Source organism: Haliotis cracherodii, unplaced genomic scaffold (genome assembly GCF_022045235.1).
Source record: "Haliotis cracherodii isolate W230 unplaced genomic scaffold, xgHalCrac1.p SCAF_1, whole genome shotgun sequence".
NCBI lineage: Eukaryota > Metazoa > Mollusca > Gastropoda > Lepetellida > Haliotidae > Haliotis > Haliotis cracherodii.
Window position 1 is genome coordinate 7,454,582 of NW_027266264.1, and position 20,119 is coordinate 7,474,700.

At 39.6% G+C, this 20,119-nt stretch overlaps 1 protein-coding gene across 1 annotated transcript in view; it reads left to right on the top strand.

Moving 5' to 3' along the window:
- The first annotated feature begins 330 nt into the window (after positions 1 to 330).
- The window catches only part of LOC139471922 (neurotrimin-like), a 342,678-nt gene continuing 322,889 nt past the window's right edge, over positions 331 to 20,119 (top strand). The window contains exon 1 of the mRNA XM_071254441.1: positions 331 to 379. The gene's annotated coding sequence lies outside the window, so the exon portion shown is untranslated. The remainder of the gene's footprint in view (positions 380 to 20,119) is intronic.

The window sequence follows — 20,119 nt, forward strand, 5'->3', positions numbered from 1 at the left end:
TATACCAGCATACACTATAAACACTATAATATATATACCAACATACATTGTTAGCACTATTGATATCACACCATAAATGTATTTTCTCCTTCCGTCAAATCAAATTGTCTAATCAAACCTATTCTGAGACAGTCACTCATAAGTTCCATGATTGTTATGTTTAAGATGAGTTGATAATAAATAATCAAGTGGATCATGTAAGGTCACATGTAAATATTGTATTAATCATTGCCTCATAAACTTTGAAAAGAAATCAATCCTAGGGTTTTAATGTCTATATTTTTAACAATTTGCAGGATACTCCAGACATTTACACTTCACGCCAGAGCTCGTTTCTACAGACAAAAAGAGTATTTGAAGTCAGTGACATCCCATTGAGGTAAGTTGCTATCTTTGTCTTCTAGGGTGAGGTAAGTTGCTATATTTGTCTTCGAGGGTGAAGTAAGCTACCGTCACTGTTTTGAGGGTGAGTTTACTGTCACTGTCATCTGGGGTGAGGTAAGTTATTGTCACTGTCTTCGAGGGGGAGGTTACTGTCATTGTCTTCTGGGGTGAAGTCACTGTCACTGTCTTCGAGGGTGAGGTCACTGTCACTGTCTTTGAGGGTGAGGTTACTGTCACTCTCTCCGGGGGTGAGGTAAGTTACTGTCACTGTCTTCTGGGGTGAGGTTACTGTCACTGTCATGGTCTTCCAGGATGAACTTACTGTATCTATTACTATGAGATTGTCTTTTGTCTGTATGTCAGTCTGTCTATCATGAAGGTTTTCATTATTGAAACTGTTAATTCCAACACTATTGTACTGTGATCACTGAACGTAACAGCTATGGACGCCAGATTGAAAATGTTCATTTGGCCAACTGCTCAACAATTTACTATGTGCCATGTTGTCCTTACGTCTTTGTATATATCCAAATGAATCCCCAAAAAACTGCATATCCGACATCTTATCTGATACCAATAAAATGCTTAAAAAATAAATACGCTAAACTGCGATTCAGGGCCTTGTGTTCCAGAAACATCTTAATGCAGTCTTAACACAGTCTTGTCACAATCAAGATTACCCCAATGTATTTAAAAAAACCTATGGAGGTTGGAATGTGTCAACATATGTTACTGTACTGTTACAAATGCAAGGCCGTAGATACAACCTTATAGTTGTATGCTTGTCGTAAGAGGCGACTAACAGGATTGGGTAGTCAGAATCGCTGACTTGGTTGATGCATATCTTTGTATGCCAATTGGGTAGAACGATGCTCATGATGTCCATCAATGGATTGTCTGGCCCAGACTCGATTATTTACAGAGCGCTGTCATACCGCTTGAATATTTGCTGAGTGCGGCGTTAAACAACAAACAAACAATCAAACAATCTTGGCCTACTGATGTTCGGCTTCAGCAACAGCAACATCCTCATCTGATATGACCTTCACTACAGAAGACGGCGGAACTAAAAGCAAGATCCAGCACATCACTCATGTGTGTCTCCCTCCTGTGAATAAAATATCCCTTGATGTGTCATGCCAGGTCCTGCAGCATCAGATACATCCAAACTGTAACATAATATTGTTGATATGAAAATGGACAAAACGACAATTCTTTTCCCAAGAAGTAGCAAATTAAGGCTTTTGGCTCTTTAAGATTCAGTCTTCAATGACATTTCAAAGGATGATGTTTAATGATTGTGGTCAGGAAGCACACACACAGTTTCAGATCCTTGTTGCTTTAAGGGACTATTATTGAACTTGAGAGAGTGAAGGAAGCACTGATATCATTAATGTTAAGGAACCAAGTGTCATTTAGAAATATCTTGCCATTTGATTGACTGACAGTCTGGATGTGTTCATAATTTAAAAAGAGCTATCTACAATTAAAAGTGACATTGATAGTGATAGTTGTTGAAGTGTACTTGGTAAAGCAGTGACTCCTATTAAAGTAACTATGTTTAACAAAAGGTAAGGAGAATTTTTACATGGCCCAAGTCTTATTTTCTGTTAATTTTGTAATTAGAAAGTTTTGTTCAAGAAACAAAGGTCTATGCTGACATATTGATGATTAGAATGGATTCCTGATTTAGTTATTTGAGATCTTGTAATTTGCCTTGTAGAACATGTGAAAGAAATGTCGTGGAGACCTTGTATTCATTTTTATTTTTGCATTTCATGTATTTTTCAAATGGTTGAGTTTTAGCCTGATTCCTTCTGTCAGATCCGAAACTTTCAATTTTCAATTTATGATAATTAGACTGCATTGTTTTTGTATTCCGAACTTTTACTGTTGTGTCAAACACACCATATCTGAATTTGTCATTTCAATTAAGAATTGACTTTTACTTTGTGTGAGTTCATTGAAGTATGAATGTCTGATTCTTCAGTCCAACAATGGTGATTTTATCCTTGCTACCCACAAACATGCACACACTCATACACACTCACATACACACACACATACACACACATACACACTCACATACACACTCACATACACACACACATACACACTCACACACACACACACATACACACACACATACACACTCACATACACACTCACATGCACACACACATACACACTCACATACACACACACATACACACTCACATGCACACACACATACACACTCACATACACACTCACATACACACTCACATGCACACACACATACACACTCACATACACACTCACATACACACTCACATACACACACACATACACACTCACATACACACACACACATGCACACTCACATACACACACACATGCACACTCACATGCACACACACATACACACTCACATACACACTCACATACACACTCACATACACACTCACATTATGGTGAAGCACTACCCTCCTTAATATTTAAACAGCTCGCCCAAAATTCTTCAAAAACATTTATGAATAGTTCATGAATGCTTGAATGTTTTATGTTCATGGATTTGTGTTTCTGGATCCGAACCGACCACGAAAATTGAAAAAAACATATGAGAAAATCGTTTCCAGTGCAGTCCTGACATCTTAATATTAGTTTTGATGTCTTTTTACACGGGGAATTGATTACTTCCATCTTCTGAACAACTACATCTAGATGTTGAATGGTGCCTATTTTTATATCACCAAGTGTTGGGAATTGTGGATTTTTTAAAGTTGTTTTTCCCCTATAAATGATGTGTCATAAATTATGGTATTGATTTTAAACTAATAAGGTTAATAAAAGATGTTTTTTGTGTTTAAAAAAAAATCTGATTACAAGTAATTGATCCAATCTCCCGATTAATATAGATGATTATCCAAGCTGTCTATATCAAGTCCTTACATGGCCGGAGTTAGCTGTGTTATGTGGTGGTTTTCTTTAACTCGGCTCAACTTCCAACAGCCTTGTATGACATATAGTGCCTGGTTCAGCAGATGGGAAGTTATCTATTGGTTCATGATGTCCTTTGCTGAAATCTGTCAATTACAAATTTTAATCATGAATAAAGAGATTTATATGACATTTTATCTTCATTAGGATTTTGATGATTGTCATTATGACCATGTCTGGATGCTAAAAACATAACAAAGCAATGTTAATTTTCATGTTACTTCCCATAAAAGCCATCAAATACAAACATTGTCATTTGGGATAGGTTTGTTGAAATTAAACTTTTAATGAAAATATGTAATGCCTCCGGCTTCTCAGTCTACCAACAAAAATAAATTCATTATTTGTCGAAAGATGTTGAAAATTAGGCAAGATGATATGGAATTTTTTTGTTTCAAATCAAATTAGATACTTTTGATTGCTATTTCGTTTATATTGTTTGCCTGTTATTTTCTTAAATGAACACATATTTTTTTAAATCAATGTTGACAAAATTTTCAGTTTGTTGATATCACATTTTGAAATCAATTTCTGAAGATGTTTTTCATTTGCTAAAAGTTTCAAATAAGGAATGTAGTTTGATTTTCGGTTCAGACTTTCAGTTGTTTGTAGTTTCATACATTTTCATCTACACAATATAGGGAGGTGAGTGGGACAACTGTGTCAAAGTCATGCGTGGCAAAGCCCTGGTCAGTCCCCATGTGGATTCTGGTGCATCCGTGCATCTGGTGGTCCTGAGGCTGGTCTTGAGATTGGTCCCTGGCTTGTTGTACCATTATTATTATTATCTAGACCTGCTTAGAGGCAAGCCTTCTGCAGCAAATGTCAGTACAAATTCACAGATTGGAAACATTTTAAATGAAATGTCTTTTCTTACCCACTTTGCCTGCCAAGGACACTTTGTTAGGTATCCTAGATTAATTCCCGAGTAGAGGGTCAGCAAATTGTGTGTGTGAGTGGATGTGAGTGTGGAAATGGTTATGGGAAATTGGGTGTGAGTGAGTAAGTTAGTGAGTGAGTAAGTTAGTGAGTGAGTATGGTTTTATGCTGCTTTTAGCAATATTCCAGCAATATCACAGCAATGGACATCAGAAATGGGCTTCACACATTGTACCCTTGTGGGAAATTGAACCCAGGCCTTCAGCGGGATGAGCTAATGCTGTAACTGCAAGGCTACCCCACCACCCCTGAATTAGTTGTGGATGTAGATGTGGGTGTAGGGATATGGATATTGATGAGGGAATTGGATGTGGATGTGGGTGTAGGGAATTGGAAGTGGATGTGGGTGTAGGGAATTGGATGTAGATGTGGGTGTAGGGAATTGGATGTGGGTGTAGGGAATTGGATATGGATATTGATGAGGGAATTGGATGTGGATGTGGGTGTAGGGAATTGGATGTGGATGTGGGTGTAGGGAATTGGATATGGATATTGATGAGGGAATTGGATGTGGATGTGGGTGTAGGGAATTGGATGTGGATGTGGGTGTAGGGAAGTGGATGTGGATGTGGGTGTAGGGAATTGGATGTGGGTGTAGGGAAATGGATGTAGATGTGGGTAGAGGGAATTGGATGTGGATGTGGGTAGAGGGAATTGGATGTGGGTGTAAGGATGTGGATGTGGGTGTATGGAATTGGTTGTAGATGTGGGTAAAGGGAATTGGATGTAGATGTGGGTGTAGGGAATTGGAAGTGGATGTGGGTGTAGGGAATTGGATGTAGATGTGGGTGTAGGGAATTGGAAGTGGATGTGGGTGTAGGGAATTGGAAGTGGATGTGGGTGTAGGGAATTGGGTGTGGATGTGGGTGTAGGGAATTGGAAGTGGATGTGGGTGTAGGGAATTGGATGTGGATTTGGGTGTAGGAAATTGGATGTGGGTGTAGGGATGTGCATGTGGGTGTAGGGAATTGGAAGTGGATGTGGGTGTAGGGAATTGGATGTGGATGTGGGTGTAGGGAATTGGATGTGGGTGTAGGGATGTGCATGTGGGTGTAGGGAATTGGAAGTGGATGTGGGTGTAGGGAATTGGAAGTGGATGTGGGTGTAGGGAATTGGATGTGGATGTGGGTGTAGGGAATTGGATGTGGATGTAGGGATGTGCATGTGGGTGTAGGGAATTGGATGTGGGTGTAGGGATGTGCATGTGGGTGTAGGGATGTGCATGTGGGTGTAGGGAATTGGAGGTGGATGTGGGTGTAGGGAATTGGAAGTGGATGTGGGTGTAGGGAATTGGATGTAGATGTGGGTGTAGGGAATTGGTTGTAGATGTGGGTGTAGGGATGTGGATGTGGGTGTAGGGAATTGGATGTAGATGTGGGTAGAGGGAATTGGATGTGGGTGTAGGGAATTGGAAGTGGATGTGGGTGTAGGGAATTGGATGTAGATGTGGGTGTAGGGAATTGGAAGTGGATGTGGGTAGAGGGAATTGGATGTAGATGTGGGTGTAGGGAATTGGAAGTGGATGTGGGTGTAGGGAATTGGATGTGGGTGTAGGGAATTGGATGTGGATGTGGGTGTAGGGAATTGGATGTGGATGTGGGTGTAGGGAATTGGAAGTGGATGTGGGTGTAGGGAATTGGATGTGCATGTGGGTGTAGGGAATTGGAGGTGGATGTGGGTGTAGGGATGTGGATGTGGGTGTAGGGAATTGGAGGTGGATGTGGGTGTAGGGATGTGGATGTGGGTGTAGGGAATTGGATGTGGATGTGGGTGTAGGGATGTGCATGTGGGTGTAGGGAATTGGAGGTGGATGTGGGTGTAGGGATGTGGATGTGGGTGTAGGGAATTGGAAGTGGATGTGGGTGTAGGGAATTGGATGTGGATGTGGGTGTAGGGAATTGGAAGTGGATGTGGGTGTAGGGAATTGGAAGTGGATGTGGGTGTAGGGATGTAGATGTGGGTGTAGGGAATTGGATGTGGGTGTGGGTGTAGGGAATTGGAAGTGGATGTGGGTGTAGGGAATTGGAAGTGGATGTGGGTGTAGGGAATTGGATGTGGGTGTGGGTGTAGGGATGTGCATGTGGGTGTAGGGAATTGGAAGTGGATGTGGGTGTAGGGATGTGGATGTGGGTGTAGGGAATTGGTTGTAGATGTGGGTAAAGGGAATTGGATGTAGATGTGGGTGTAGGGAATTGGAAGTGGATGTGGGTGTAGGGAATTGGATGTAGATGTGGGTGTAGGGAATTGGATGTGGATGTGGGTGTAGGGATGTGGATGTAGATGTGGGTGTAGGAAATTGGGTGTGGATGTGGGTGTAGGGAATTGGATGTGGATGTGGGTGTAGGGAATTGGAAGTGGATGTGGGTGTAGGGAATTGGGTGTAGGGAATTGGATGTGGATGTGGGTGTAGGGAATTGGATGTGGATGTGGGTAGAGGGAATTGGATGTGGATGTGGGTGTAGGGAATTGGATGTAGATGTGGGTGTAGGGAATTGGAAGTGGATGTGGGTGTAGGGAATTGGATGTGGGTGTAGGGAATTGGATGTGGATGTGGGTGTAGGGAATTGGAAGTGGATGTGGGTGTAGGGAATTGGATGTGGGTGTAGGGATGTGCATGTGGGTGTAGGGAATTGGAGGTGGATGTGGGTGTAAGGAATTGGAGGTGGATGTGGGTGTAGGGATGTGGATGTGGGTGTAGGGAATTGGTTGTAGATGTGGGTAAAGGGAATTGGATGTAGATGTGGGTGTAGGGAATTGGAAGTGGATGTGGGTGTAGGGATGTGCATGTGGGTGTAGGGAATTGGTTGTAGATGTGGGTAAAGGGAATTGGATGTAGATGTGGGTGTAGGGAATTGGAGGTGGATGTGGGTGTAGGGAATTGGAGGTGGATGTGGGTGTAGGGATGTGGATGTGGGTGTAGGGAATTGGTTGTAGATGTGGGTAAAGGGAATTGGATGTAGATGTGGGTGTAGGGAATTGGAAGTGGATGTGGGTGTAGGGAATTGGATGTAGATGTGGGTGTAGGGAATTGGATGTGGATGTGGGTGTAGGGATGTGGATGTAGATGTGGGTGTAGGAAATTGGGTGTGGATGTGGGTGTAGGGAATTGGATGTGGATGTGGGTAGAGGGAATTGGATGTGGATGTGGGTGTAGGGAATTGGATGTAGATGTGGGTAGAGGGAATTGGATGTGGGTGTAGGGAATTGGAAGTGGATGTGGGTGTAGGGAATTGGATGTGGATGTGGGTGTAGGGAATTGGAAGTGGATGTGGGTGTAGGGAATTGGATGTGGATGTGGGTGTAGGGAATTGGAAGTGGATGTGGGTGTAGGGAATTGGATGTAGATGTGGGTAGAGGGAATTGGATGTGGGTGTAGGGAATTGGATGTGGATGTGGGTAGAGGGAATTGGATGTAGATGTGGGTAGAGGGAATTGGATGTGGGTGTAGGGCATTGGAAGTGGATGTGGGTGTAGGGAATTGGATGTGGATGTGGGTAGAGGGAATTGGATGTAGATGTGGGTAGAGGGAATTGGATGTGGGTGTAGGGAATTGGAAGTGGATGTGGGTGTAGGGAATTGGATGTGGATGTGGGTGTAGGGAATTGGATGTGGATGTTGGGGAGGGAAGCGGATGTGGATGTGGGTGTAGGGAATTGGATGTGGATGTGGGTGTAGGGAATTGGATGTGGATGTGGGTGTAGGGATGTGGATTTGGGTGTAGGGAATTGGGTGTGGATGTTGGGGAGGGAATTGGATGTGGATGTGGGGGGAATTGGATGTGGATGTGGGTGTAGGGAATTGGATGTGAATGTGGGTAGAGGGAATTGGATGTAGATTTGGGTGGAGGGAATTGCGTGTAGGGAATTGGATGTGTGTGTGGGTTTGAGGAATTGGGTTTGGATGTGCGTGGAGCGAATTGGGTGTGGGTGTAGATGTGGGTGGAGGGAATTGGATGTTGATGTTGGTTTGAGGAATTTTGTGTGGGTGTCGTTAGGGGGAATTGGGTGTGGATGTGGGTAGAGGGAATTGGGTGTGGGTTTGAGAAATTGGATGTGGAGGTGGGTGGAGGGAATTGGGTGTAGGGAATTGGATGTGTGTGTGGGTTTGAGGAATTGGGTTTGGATTTGGGTGGAGGAAATTGGTTGTGGATGTGGGTGGAGGGAATTGGGTGTAGGAAATTGGATGTGGGTGTGGATGTAGGAAATTGGGTGTAGGGAATTGGATGTGTGTGTGGTTGTGGGTGGAGGGAATTGGGTGTGGTTGTGGGTGGAGGGAATTGGGTGTGGTTGTGGGTGGAGGGAATTTGGTCTGGTTGTGGGTTTGAGGAATTGGGTGTGGGTGCTCCGGGTTGTATCCCATAATATATCATTCTATTTACATATATGCATGTCACCTGTTTTGTGTATCACAAATTAACATGAATATCCCTTTCAAAAGTTACGATGAATTTTTTCAAGGGTGGCATTGCATAAAGCTCTGGATCACTTACACTGAGTAAGTTGTGAAATTCTGGCTCAGAAACATACTAATTATTCTGATTTTCTGACCCTAATGTACTCCATCTTCTGCCCATTTTATTGTTGCTTGTACAATTCAAAGAAATATATGTGGATCTCACACCAACTTGTCACTGTTGTCACCAACTTATCAATCATAGTTTATTGTCATGTCAACCCACATCAGACAAAACACTGAATGTCTGTTTGAAAACATCAATTCAATACTTGAGAAAAATCCTTTTGTGAAAAAGGTATTCAGTACCTACACCAAACATGGACAACCAAACTTTGATCTATTTTTCATTGCCCAAGTGGGATTTCAAAAAGTTGTGGCAACACTTGATTCTCAAAGGGTGAATGAAGTAATCACTTTTGTTGGTTGCCTTTGGTCGGTTGATTTAGTCGCAACTGACCTACACTGAAGTTGTCACATCGCAGCCTATAATGACTACTGATATCTGTCTCTAGAGACTTAAGAATTCCTAGCACTACCATCACAGTATGTGAAGCAAAAGCAGACATCATTCTGGATGACTTATAGCTGATCATGAGATTAGAATTTCATTTCAAATTACCATTGGATTTCATCACAGCCCAAAACTGGCAAAATGGACAGCTAATTCCACTGTGAATAAAGAATGCACAGGGAGTTTCCTTGTGAGAAGGCTTTTGTAAATTATTTAGGTATTGTATTTATGGGTACACTACTTCTTATTTAGATCAAGTTTATAGTGAGTTCAGTTAAATGAGTGAGTTAAGATTTAACGTCACATCGGCAGTATTTCAGCCATATCGTGTCAAGTTTATAAGGAAATCTTAATGATGTAATGTTTTAATATTTACTTAGTGATCTGACAATGTAAAGTGAATTACTAAAATATTCTTTTGCTAATGATCATTTATTTCTCTGTCTTGGTCATAAATCATTGTCCAGAGTAAATTCCCATTGTAGTACATCCCATCAGAATCACATCATCTGAAGTCAAATATAACACTACAACCTCCTCCTCCAAAGGGTTACCTCACAACCTTGAGCTGACTGGAATAATGATAGGGTAGGACTTGTTCAACTCACCACAGCAAAGATCAAATCTGATCTTGGTGAAGTTCTTCTGAATCTCTAAATCTAATGATCTATGGAGATCCGTCATGCATTGTTGCTGAAGTCGTGGGTCATGTGTCATGTTGTAACTGATGAGGTCATCACATTGTAGAGTTGTATTGTGTTCCAGAGAAAAACAATTCTGTGGTAGTCTCTTTTACACTTTGTGTCTTGTGTGGTTAGAAAAATAAGCCTTCCGGCTGCTGGGAGAGATGCCATCATCTTGAATTGATACTTAGTGATATATGAGGTATGCTTGAGATGTGTTGATTATCTGAGGAGAGAAGATGTGATGGGTGTTCACACTTCTGCAGTGTTAGGACTGAATCAGTAAGGCTTTGGAACAGAGATTGCGTGTTAATCTGGATGGCTCTTTATGACAATTGTGAGAATCGTCGACACAACCAGTAGAGAAGGACATGCTTACCACTTTTATGAACACCTGGTGTCATCACTGATTTTCAGTGATCCATTCATATCATTTTCATCACTATTTTGCCTAGTATGCTCTTGGGAATCTGTTTCTGCAGATAATTGAGACTGATTTTTCTCTTATCATTTCAATTAATAATTAGTGAATTTGTCTGGATTAACAAATTGTCATGGTTTAGGTCATTTAAGATATTTTCCTGACTAACAATGTCCCGACGAAGTTTCACTGTAGCTTTTCCCCAAACCTAGTTATGTTCTATAAACCTGTTTAAGGAATAAGCGATGAATTGGAGTTGTTTATCATACAATAAAACACTGCAGGAAGAATAAACTATGATGGATGCAGCCCCGAGTTGTTTATTCTCCCTGCAGTGTTTTATTGTATGATGAACAATGACCACCAGTGGTTTATTTTTTATATGAGATATCAATATTATGCACAGCCTCTTTGAGGATGTTACTAAAAGGTACAAGCTTTAAAAATATTTACCTGTATTTTGAATAAAAATGACTCCCTGAATAGAATCCAACCTGGGCAGTGTCGGTCAGGTCCATAGTCCATTTTATGAATGGGGGGTAGATTTGCATGTCGATTAGCTGTACCTTTTCTCCCTATTCTGATTGTCACATCTCTCCCACTTTTGAATGCAATCGTTGGCAATTTCATTTATCTACGTCGCCCAGCTACATCAGTGGGGAACAACTCACTAGAAACTTCCCTCTCAAAAGCAACTTCATCAAATTTACAATCTCATCAAGTTGTCAGCTCATGTTCGAATCTCCAGAAATGACCTTGTGACAAAACAATGTTTCGCTCTTCATTGTTTTTTTGTGATTTATTGTATATCTTTCTTATATGAACCTATATTCTGTATTCTGTACTCGTGAAGATTCCGGGGTAAAATAGGTCTTCAGCAACCCATACTTGCTGTAAAAGGATCAGATTGTCAGGCTTGCTGACTTGCTTGATACATATCATTGATCCCAATTGCGTGGATTGATGCTCATGATGTCAGTCACTGGATTGTCTGGTCCAGACTCGATGATTTTACAGACCACTGTCATATAGCTGGAATATTGCTGAGTGCGGTGTTAAACAACAAACAAACAAACAAACAAAAGAACAAGAAAACAAACTCTGGACTAGCTGGATATACTTCTGTTTATGTGGTATCTATTTTATAAAAATGAAACTGAAATATTTTTGTGAAATTCAACTCTTGACATTAAATCAGCATTAGTAATAAGACATTTCTAATCCATCAACAGTGGTGTAATCATCATGACTATTATAATGAAAATATATTTTCAAAATCTTTCAAAGGTCTTTAGGTTCATTTTCATATATGACTTTTCTTCAAACATATTTTTCACCAAAGAAATGGAAATTACCTGGTATCAGTAAATGTGTTTTGTATTTGACAAATTTTCTGGGCCAAAGATCCAAAGCCAGCTTACATGAACTTTTATGATTGATTTGCTGGTGATAGATTTGGTTCTGTGACAGATGAGTTCTCTAGCAATGGCCATGATTGCTTCTCAGCACATGCTTAGCTTCTGGTAGTGATGTCCACAATCGTCTTGGAGGGTGACCACCTCCTCTTCTCCGCTACATCCCAATTGACCTCCACAACTCCATCTCTGCCGAAATCCTTGCCCAACATGGAAATAAAAGAGGCAGTGTGTCCATGGGGATCTATGAAACCAATTTTCTGTCTTTGTTGGACAGAGCCATGTGTTTTAATCGCATCAAGTTCTGTGTGACAATAAAATGATGCAATTAAGAAAGCCCATTTCCTGGGAGAAATAAAAAGGCTCTTGAGAGGTTGTCGATTGAGTTACAATGATGTTGATAGGCTCAAGTGTACATTCGTACTGTCTCCCAGTCTTGTTTGCTACAGGAATTCTTTTATTTAAGAACGCTTTAAATACAAAAGGCACCCGTGCAGGAAACAGTTTCTGAGATACATCATAAACTGATGATGAAATGACGTATTAACTTTTTCTCAATTTCCATTTTGACTTATTCAGACCTGTATCAGAGGACCGATGAACCTTAAAAAACAGTACTCAATTTTTCTGATATGCATGCCAAGTCACAGAGAGACCATCAGCATAACTCATTGAATTTATTTCCTTTTTAAGTTAGTTTTCAAATTTTTAATAAAGAATATTCCAAATGTTCCAGTAAATGTGATTGTGTCACTTCAATTCTTGTGAACTTGCATTTCACAGTGGATAGAGAGAGGTATGAGTTCTCTGTGAAATGGACAATTTTGATGTCAAAAATTATGAATTTAAATGAAATGTTGAAAGTTAATATGAGACAAGAAATTTTTATTTTAGATTGTTGGAAATATGTAAAGTATAAATTAATTAAGTGACCATATGAAAATGCTAGGCCAGGGGACCACCCATATAGTTCAGAAACATAAGGGTTAATAAATAACTTGAGCCTTCTGGTAACCTAGAGCACTAGGCTTGAATTTAAGATGTTTCCTGATTGAACTATGTGATCTGGGCTCAGACATCTATATAGCCTTGCTTTTGTTCGTGTTTCAGCTTCACGAGCCTTTGACCACTTGTTTCTGACACATTACACCGGAAGAAGTGATTTCTTTGATGACCTCAATTGAATACTTCTTTGATATCTTTGAACACTTAAAATGCAGCAATCAGCACATCTAAAGAACTTATTTCTGGGACACATATGAATTCTGTCATGTTTTTAATACTGTTTTTTGCGAAAGTCAAATATTTAAAAAATCTGAATTGATATGAGTTTAAAAGCTCCAGGTCAGCTTTCTTCAGATAAAGGAAATATCCTGATTCAGGCAATAACTAGAAAAAAATCCAAGCTTGCATGATCGTTTACATTTTTTTCCTTTATTTTTCAGTACTAAAAAATATAATTGAGTTACAAAGTTTTATTGGATTGCATGTTAACCAGGAGGGGTTAAATTGGTTCATTGTTGGGATGGAGATGACATTTTGAGAACAACACTTTCATCAGGGTGAGACAGTGTGCTTGCTCCAGTGCTTTGCACAAAAGTAACTTCATTCAAGGGGGCTTCATAATCGAAATGGCTAGAGTTAGGCTAGACAATAGATAGAAAAGGCTGGAGTTTTGACTGAACCTGAGGCAGGTTGACGAGGCAATAGAGTCATGCTGGGGTATGGAAGGACTTGAGATTGGATTTGTCACTACCATATGGTATAGAAGTCTTAACAGACCTCATTTGCATAAAGTCATTGATGCCAACATTTGGCCGTTCTTTTTCTTTGGGTGCATTGAGAATTTTGTTAAGGAGAAAATATTGACGAGTACTTCAGTGATTGCTTGTTAACCTGCTTTGAAATGATGCTTATGTCTTCTTGTTTATAGTCTTTGTAGATGGCTTTGTGGGGTTTCTGGGTTTGCAACGAATTGTTTGTTGTTTAAAGTCACGCGCAGAAATATTCCAACTATGTGACTGTGGTCTGTAAATAATTGAGTCTGGAGCAGACAATCCGGTGACTGACATCATGAGCATCGATATAAGCTATTGGGATAGAATGACATGCATTAACCAATTCAGTGAACCTGACCAACCTATCCCGTTAGTTGCTTCTCATGACAAGCATGGGTTCCTGAAGACCTCTTCTGAACCGGAATCTTCACAGGTGTAGGTCCTAGAAACCCATGTTTGTCGTAAGAGGTGACTTAGTGGATCAGTTGGTCATACTAAGGTGACTTGGCTGATTGCATGTCAGCGTACACTGTGATGCTGATTGTTACTCATAACGTCAACCACTGGTTTATCTGCTTGAGGCTCTTTACAGGCTCTTTACAGGCTCACATGGCACATCTGGAATATTGCTGATTGTAGTGTTAAATAACAAACAAACAAATCAACTGTGCCTGTCAGGGATTGAAATCAATCTGGAAAACGTTACTCTCTGTCAGAAAATTTGAAACTTGTCTTTCCAATAGCTGCAAATGCAAGAATGCTGACAAAAGAATCGTGTTGATCATTCCAATGCCTCATTCCTCATTTGTAGGATGTTATCATGTTAGAAGGAGTGACTTTATCATTTATTTTACCCAAGAGTGAATCTTTGTTTCTTGAAATTCAATATGAAAGTATTACAGTGTGTTTCACCATCTGATGAAGGTTCTTTTGACATACCATCTTGACATACCATCTCCTTTTCAAGGGCCACCCCCAAAATGTGATATCTTAACTGTGATCCATCTGTGATGTTAGCAGGGAGGCAAACTAACTCCCAGTCTGTCTGACAGTCCCTAACCTGTATTATTTTCCCTTTTGCCCAGTCCTTATTTTAATGCTATAGCCCAAAATGAAGCAAGTCTAGATTTTCCCCAGGTTCACATTTTGAATCTTGTGTCTTACTGGGGCTCCTTTTTTCAATTTAAATGTAGTTGCTCATTTCTATCAAAACCATATATTTTCCGAGACTGAGTATTTGTCTACTAAACGCCAGAAAGTTGTTGTGAGTTTACTTCGAAGATGACCTGAGAAGATCCAGGGTAGAATAGGTCTTCAGCAACCTGTGCTTGCCGTAAAAGCCAACTATGCTTGTAAGAGCTGACTAAGTCAGGTTCGCTGACTTGGTTGATGCATATGTCATCATATCCCAATTGCCTGGATCGATGGTCGTGATGTCAGTCACTGGATTGTCTGGCCCAGATTCGATTATTTGCAGACCGACGCCATATAGCTGGAATATTTCTGAGGGCTGTGTTAAGCAATGAATAAACAAACACTTGGAAGATATAAATACTAATTCTGTTAAACGTGCAGGATATTTACTCATTATTAAGTAACGTGTACAGACATTCATCAATGTCAGAGAAGGCTTTGTTCTCTGTATTTAGAGCCAAAGGTTCTTTTGTTAAAATTAATTAGTTTCTTTTTGTAAAATTCTTTATTTTTGTTTTATCTGTAAAATATAGAACATTAAAAAATGAAAATTGAATTGAATTATGCCAATTTTTGTCTTCAATTTTCTGATTGTTACATTTCGCTCCGGTAAGTTGAATTTATGAAACAATTCATAATGAGATTTTGTTCCAAGAGTTATATCATATTATATAACTAACATTTAATTTGATTTGATGAATGTCAATACAGTATGTTTAGAAAGGAATAAGAAAGGTATGGTACGACAAACCCACTTGCACAAAGACTGTCTTCTGGTTATACTGCTGTAGAATCTTGTTAATAAGCACATGTTGAATTTGATGCCTTGTTCATGATAATGGCAGCAGATGATGAAAGATTATTTGCTTTATATAAAGTTACATTTGACTGTCATCTCACGGACCTATATAGGTCTGTGAGATAATGGAAGTCAAATAAGGTCCATGGTTATCTCAATCCTGATGATCTCAGACTTTGTTTCTCCATCAGAGAGCATAGCTGATTGAATGGTCGATGTCCAAGCCTTGAAGGTTCTGCTGGTCCTAGGTTTGAAACACAGATATATCCTGACTCTGATCCTCTAATCACTTTTGGAGGGGTGGGATGGGTTGGTCTCGATGGAATATTGCAAATGTGACTTTAATTATTTAACTAACTTATTTCCCATGATGGGATTCAATCCATGGACCTTCTGATCTTAGGTCCACATAACCAAACAGGTTAACTCTAATGCCCTGTCCAAACCCTAATGCCCTGTCCAAACAAGGCACATCCCACGCTATACTGATGCTTACTACGCTCACATTTGATGTGAACGTGGTTCGACCCATGCTGGGCATCAATGTTTGTTTTGTTTGTTTGTTTAACACCACTCTCAGCAGTATTCCAGCTATATCACGTCGGTCTGTAAATAATCGAGTCTGGATCAGACAGTCCAGTGATTGATATCATGAGCATCATTCTACGTAAATGGGATACGATGACATGCATCAACCAAGTCAGCGAGCCTGACCACCCGATCCCGTTAGTTGCCTCTTACGACAAGCATTGGTTCTGAAGACCAATTCTGACCTGGTTCTTCATGGGACAAGCATCAATGCAGTGACCATAGAGTCACAGGATGGCATTATAACAATAGAGATCATCATACTGCTGGAATATTGCTGAGTGCAGCATTAAACAATTAACTTGAGAACAATAGGTTAACAACTCGGTCATACCTGTGATTTCTTCATCCATCAGACAGCAGATACAATGATTTTGTTTCTGTTTGAAGTCACTTTGTTTCCAGAGAACTATATCTGTTAAAAGATATTAATATTTCTCCATGAAACTGACAATCATCCTGGTCTGGTGTTTTGATAATCTTACCAGCTGCTGGTGCTTTTGTATGCTGCATCCTTTGTTTTCTGAATTAATTTGACAAGAATTGCAAACACAATTTCCACTGCATCCCAGACAATATGTAATTGGCTTGACAATGGTTGTTTCATATTAAGGCATGTGGTTTGTTGTTAAATTGAATTTTGATCTAGACCTGGCTATGTAAAATAATGTCTTTGTGCAATAAATAAAATAAAATCCTTTTTTAATTTTTTTTTGGAGTGTTTGATTCTGTGAAAAGAAATTCAAGGTCATGAATAAGAAGATAACATAGATAATTGGCCTGGAGGAACTATCTTGTTTAATGTATCTCCTTGGCTGCAAATGAAGATATCAAAATACGCCACAAAACAGATGTCAAAATCGTTATTTTGAATTGCCTTTTTCCTCCATTGCCTGCAAATTGCAGGTTTTTGTGGTACACTTTCAGAAGGATTGGCAAGGATATTGTTCAAATTCTTATTCCTTGGTATATGACCATGAGATGTGAGCGTGCTCAAAGACTTAAAATGGTTTCTGGGAATAATAGTGGAGTAATATTCCGTGACTAGCTAGGAAGTCATTTTCTGGTAAGTCAGTTATTAAGGCAGCAGATTGAGTACAAACAGATGTGTTCGTGTTCTGTAGCCACACCATGGACTACAGGCTGACTGCATGACTTCGAGGCAGCTGTTGTTTATTTATCTTGTAGTATTCCTTCCTGTGGCTTGCAGTGTTATTGTCCTGGTAATATGGTACCTTGTAGTTTGGTTTGTATCCGGAGTCCAATGGACATGTTTATTGATGCCATTCTGTAATACAGTTCATGAAACTTGACAATATGGTACCTTGTAGTTTGGTTTGTATCCGGGGTGCAATGGACACGTTTGTTGATGCCACTGCTGAAACTTGACACACTTTGCCTTTGCCTTTATGTTTCTATATGTTTTATGATAAATGTTACCAATCCTATTTTCACTTATTAACAAGAAATTACTTTCTGAACAGTAACTCATTTTATGTCACCTGTCATCTTTAGTCAAAGAGACATTTTAGCAATGGATACAGTGGATTATGTGAATCTAAATGAAATTGTTAATAAACATGAAAATATGTCTAGGTTCTTGTCAGACCCGTGAAGATCCGGGGTAGAATAGGTCTTCAGCGACCCATGCTTTCGATAAAAGGCAATGATGCTTGTTGTAAGAGGCGATGAACGGAATCCGGTGGTCAGGCTTACTGACTTGCTTGATGCATGTCGTCATATCCCAATTGCCTGGATCAATGCTCATGATGTCAACCACTGGATTGTCTGGTCCAGCCTCGATTGTTTGCTGACTGCCTTCATATAGCTGGAATATTGCTGAGTGCAGCGTTAAACAATAAACAAACAAACAAACATAGTGTCAGCTTAAATGTGCAATAGGATAGAGCTTACATAACCCTGGAACAATGTAAGGACCCATTGGTTTGGCTGGGCATCCATATATTCCTTTAATGTAGTGTAGATAAAGAAGGTCATAAAATACTGGATGCTACCGATATTCAAAGCTATGGACAATTCAGCAAACTACCCATGATACCTCGTGATCGACTTAGAAGCATGACACTCCCAGCTGCCTTTCAGTAACAATGCGTATAATTATTTTCATTTAAAAATCTATAGTTACACATCACATTTCAAATATGAAAAATAATGATTTTTGAAACTGCATATACAGCTTGCACTGAAGCAATGATTTATTATTGTGCACAGACTTGTGACAAATATGTTGTGGACTGTATAACTACTCCATGACTGCATTTTTTGTTGCTTGTGCTATCAATCACTGATTTGCCATGCCAAGAACCTATTATTATACCTCACAACGAAGTGGAAGGGGGATATAGGAATGGATACTGTCTGTCTGTCGCTCCATTCTTTCCGTATGTGACATTTCGTTCCGGAGCAGAACTAAAGTAACATGAGAGATATCTTAACCAAACTTGGCACATAGATAGATTTGGTAGTGAACTGGTGCCATTTGATAGTTTGGGATTTTTGAAAAACTTATTTTTTGGGTTTCCATAGCAACGATTTCGACTGAAAATGTATGGTAGTGCTCGTTCATAAAAAACGTAAAATATCATGACATCATGAGCATCGATCCATGCTTGTCGTACAAGGCGACTAATGGGATCGGGTGGTCAGGCTTGTTGACTTTGTTGATGCATGACATTGTATCCCAATTGCATGTATCGATCCTCATGATGTCAATCACTGGATTGTCTGGTCCAGACTCGATTATTTGCATGGATCGATCCTCATGATGTCAATCACTGGATTGTCTGGTCCAGAATCGATTATTTACAGACCACTGTCATATGGCTGGAATATTGCTGAGAGGGGCGTTAAACAACACAAAAACACACAAAAACAAAAACAAATACTGACCGATATTACCAGTGTCTGCCCACCATTACTCTCTCAACAAACTGCTACTGCATCCCCTAGTGGCTGTATATGCACAAGTTCTTTGAGTTGAAAGATAAATGATATGCCACATTTACCATTCCAGTGCTGAAGAATGGAGAAGATGATGGTATAGGACATAATTGGTATGACATTGTGCAATTTCTGACATGAATGAGAAGTGTTTTGTATTAAACAATTGTTCCAGTGGAGAGAGTGCAAGCAAATAAACAATGATAGATTAGCATGACTGACTGTATTATTAAAAGGCCATATCAGTTTTTTCTTTCAGTAATCTCAAGTTCTCAAGGGCATGAAGGACTGGGTATGGGAATGTGAAAAGGCTTTGCTGTTGTTATTGTGTATCTGCAAAGATTTTAGAGGATGAAATTCAAGTCATGTAGATAGTTTTTGTGTCCTTATGACAGGGAATTGAGAAACAACATCTCCTATTCTCAGTTTGAAGATGATGTGGGGATATGGTAAGGGATTTGCCTGGGATCAGGGGATCCACAGCAAGCATTATCTGTGTTGGATGTAATTCCAGTGTATTCAGACAGACCAAATGCAACAATTTTAACTCACATTTTTTGCCTTTAGATACTTCATCAACTTACCATAACAGACACAGGTCTTAATATGACATATTTGACCAAATCATCACTAAATTGCAAATGGGAACATAAATCGGGAAGAGCGTTTGAGAGAAACAAATTGTACATTCTTATCTTCAATTGCTTAATTTGGTTTATTCATTTACAGGATGCTCTTTAGTATTTCAAAATACTTTCGATACACATTTCTTTTTACTTGTTTTGTATTCATGTGTTTCACAATGATATTTCTAAGGATGTTACTAGTAATACCTATGTGTAGTTGACAAATTAGAAAAGTATATTTTTTTCAGTAATGTTAAACTTCCTACTCTACAATAATACAAGTCTTCCTGAAATACCTAGATTCGAGTTCCCAATGGTACAATCAGTGAAGCCGAATTAGCTGGAGTTACTGTCCATGACATTCTTCATCCTACCTCTTGTCGTTA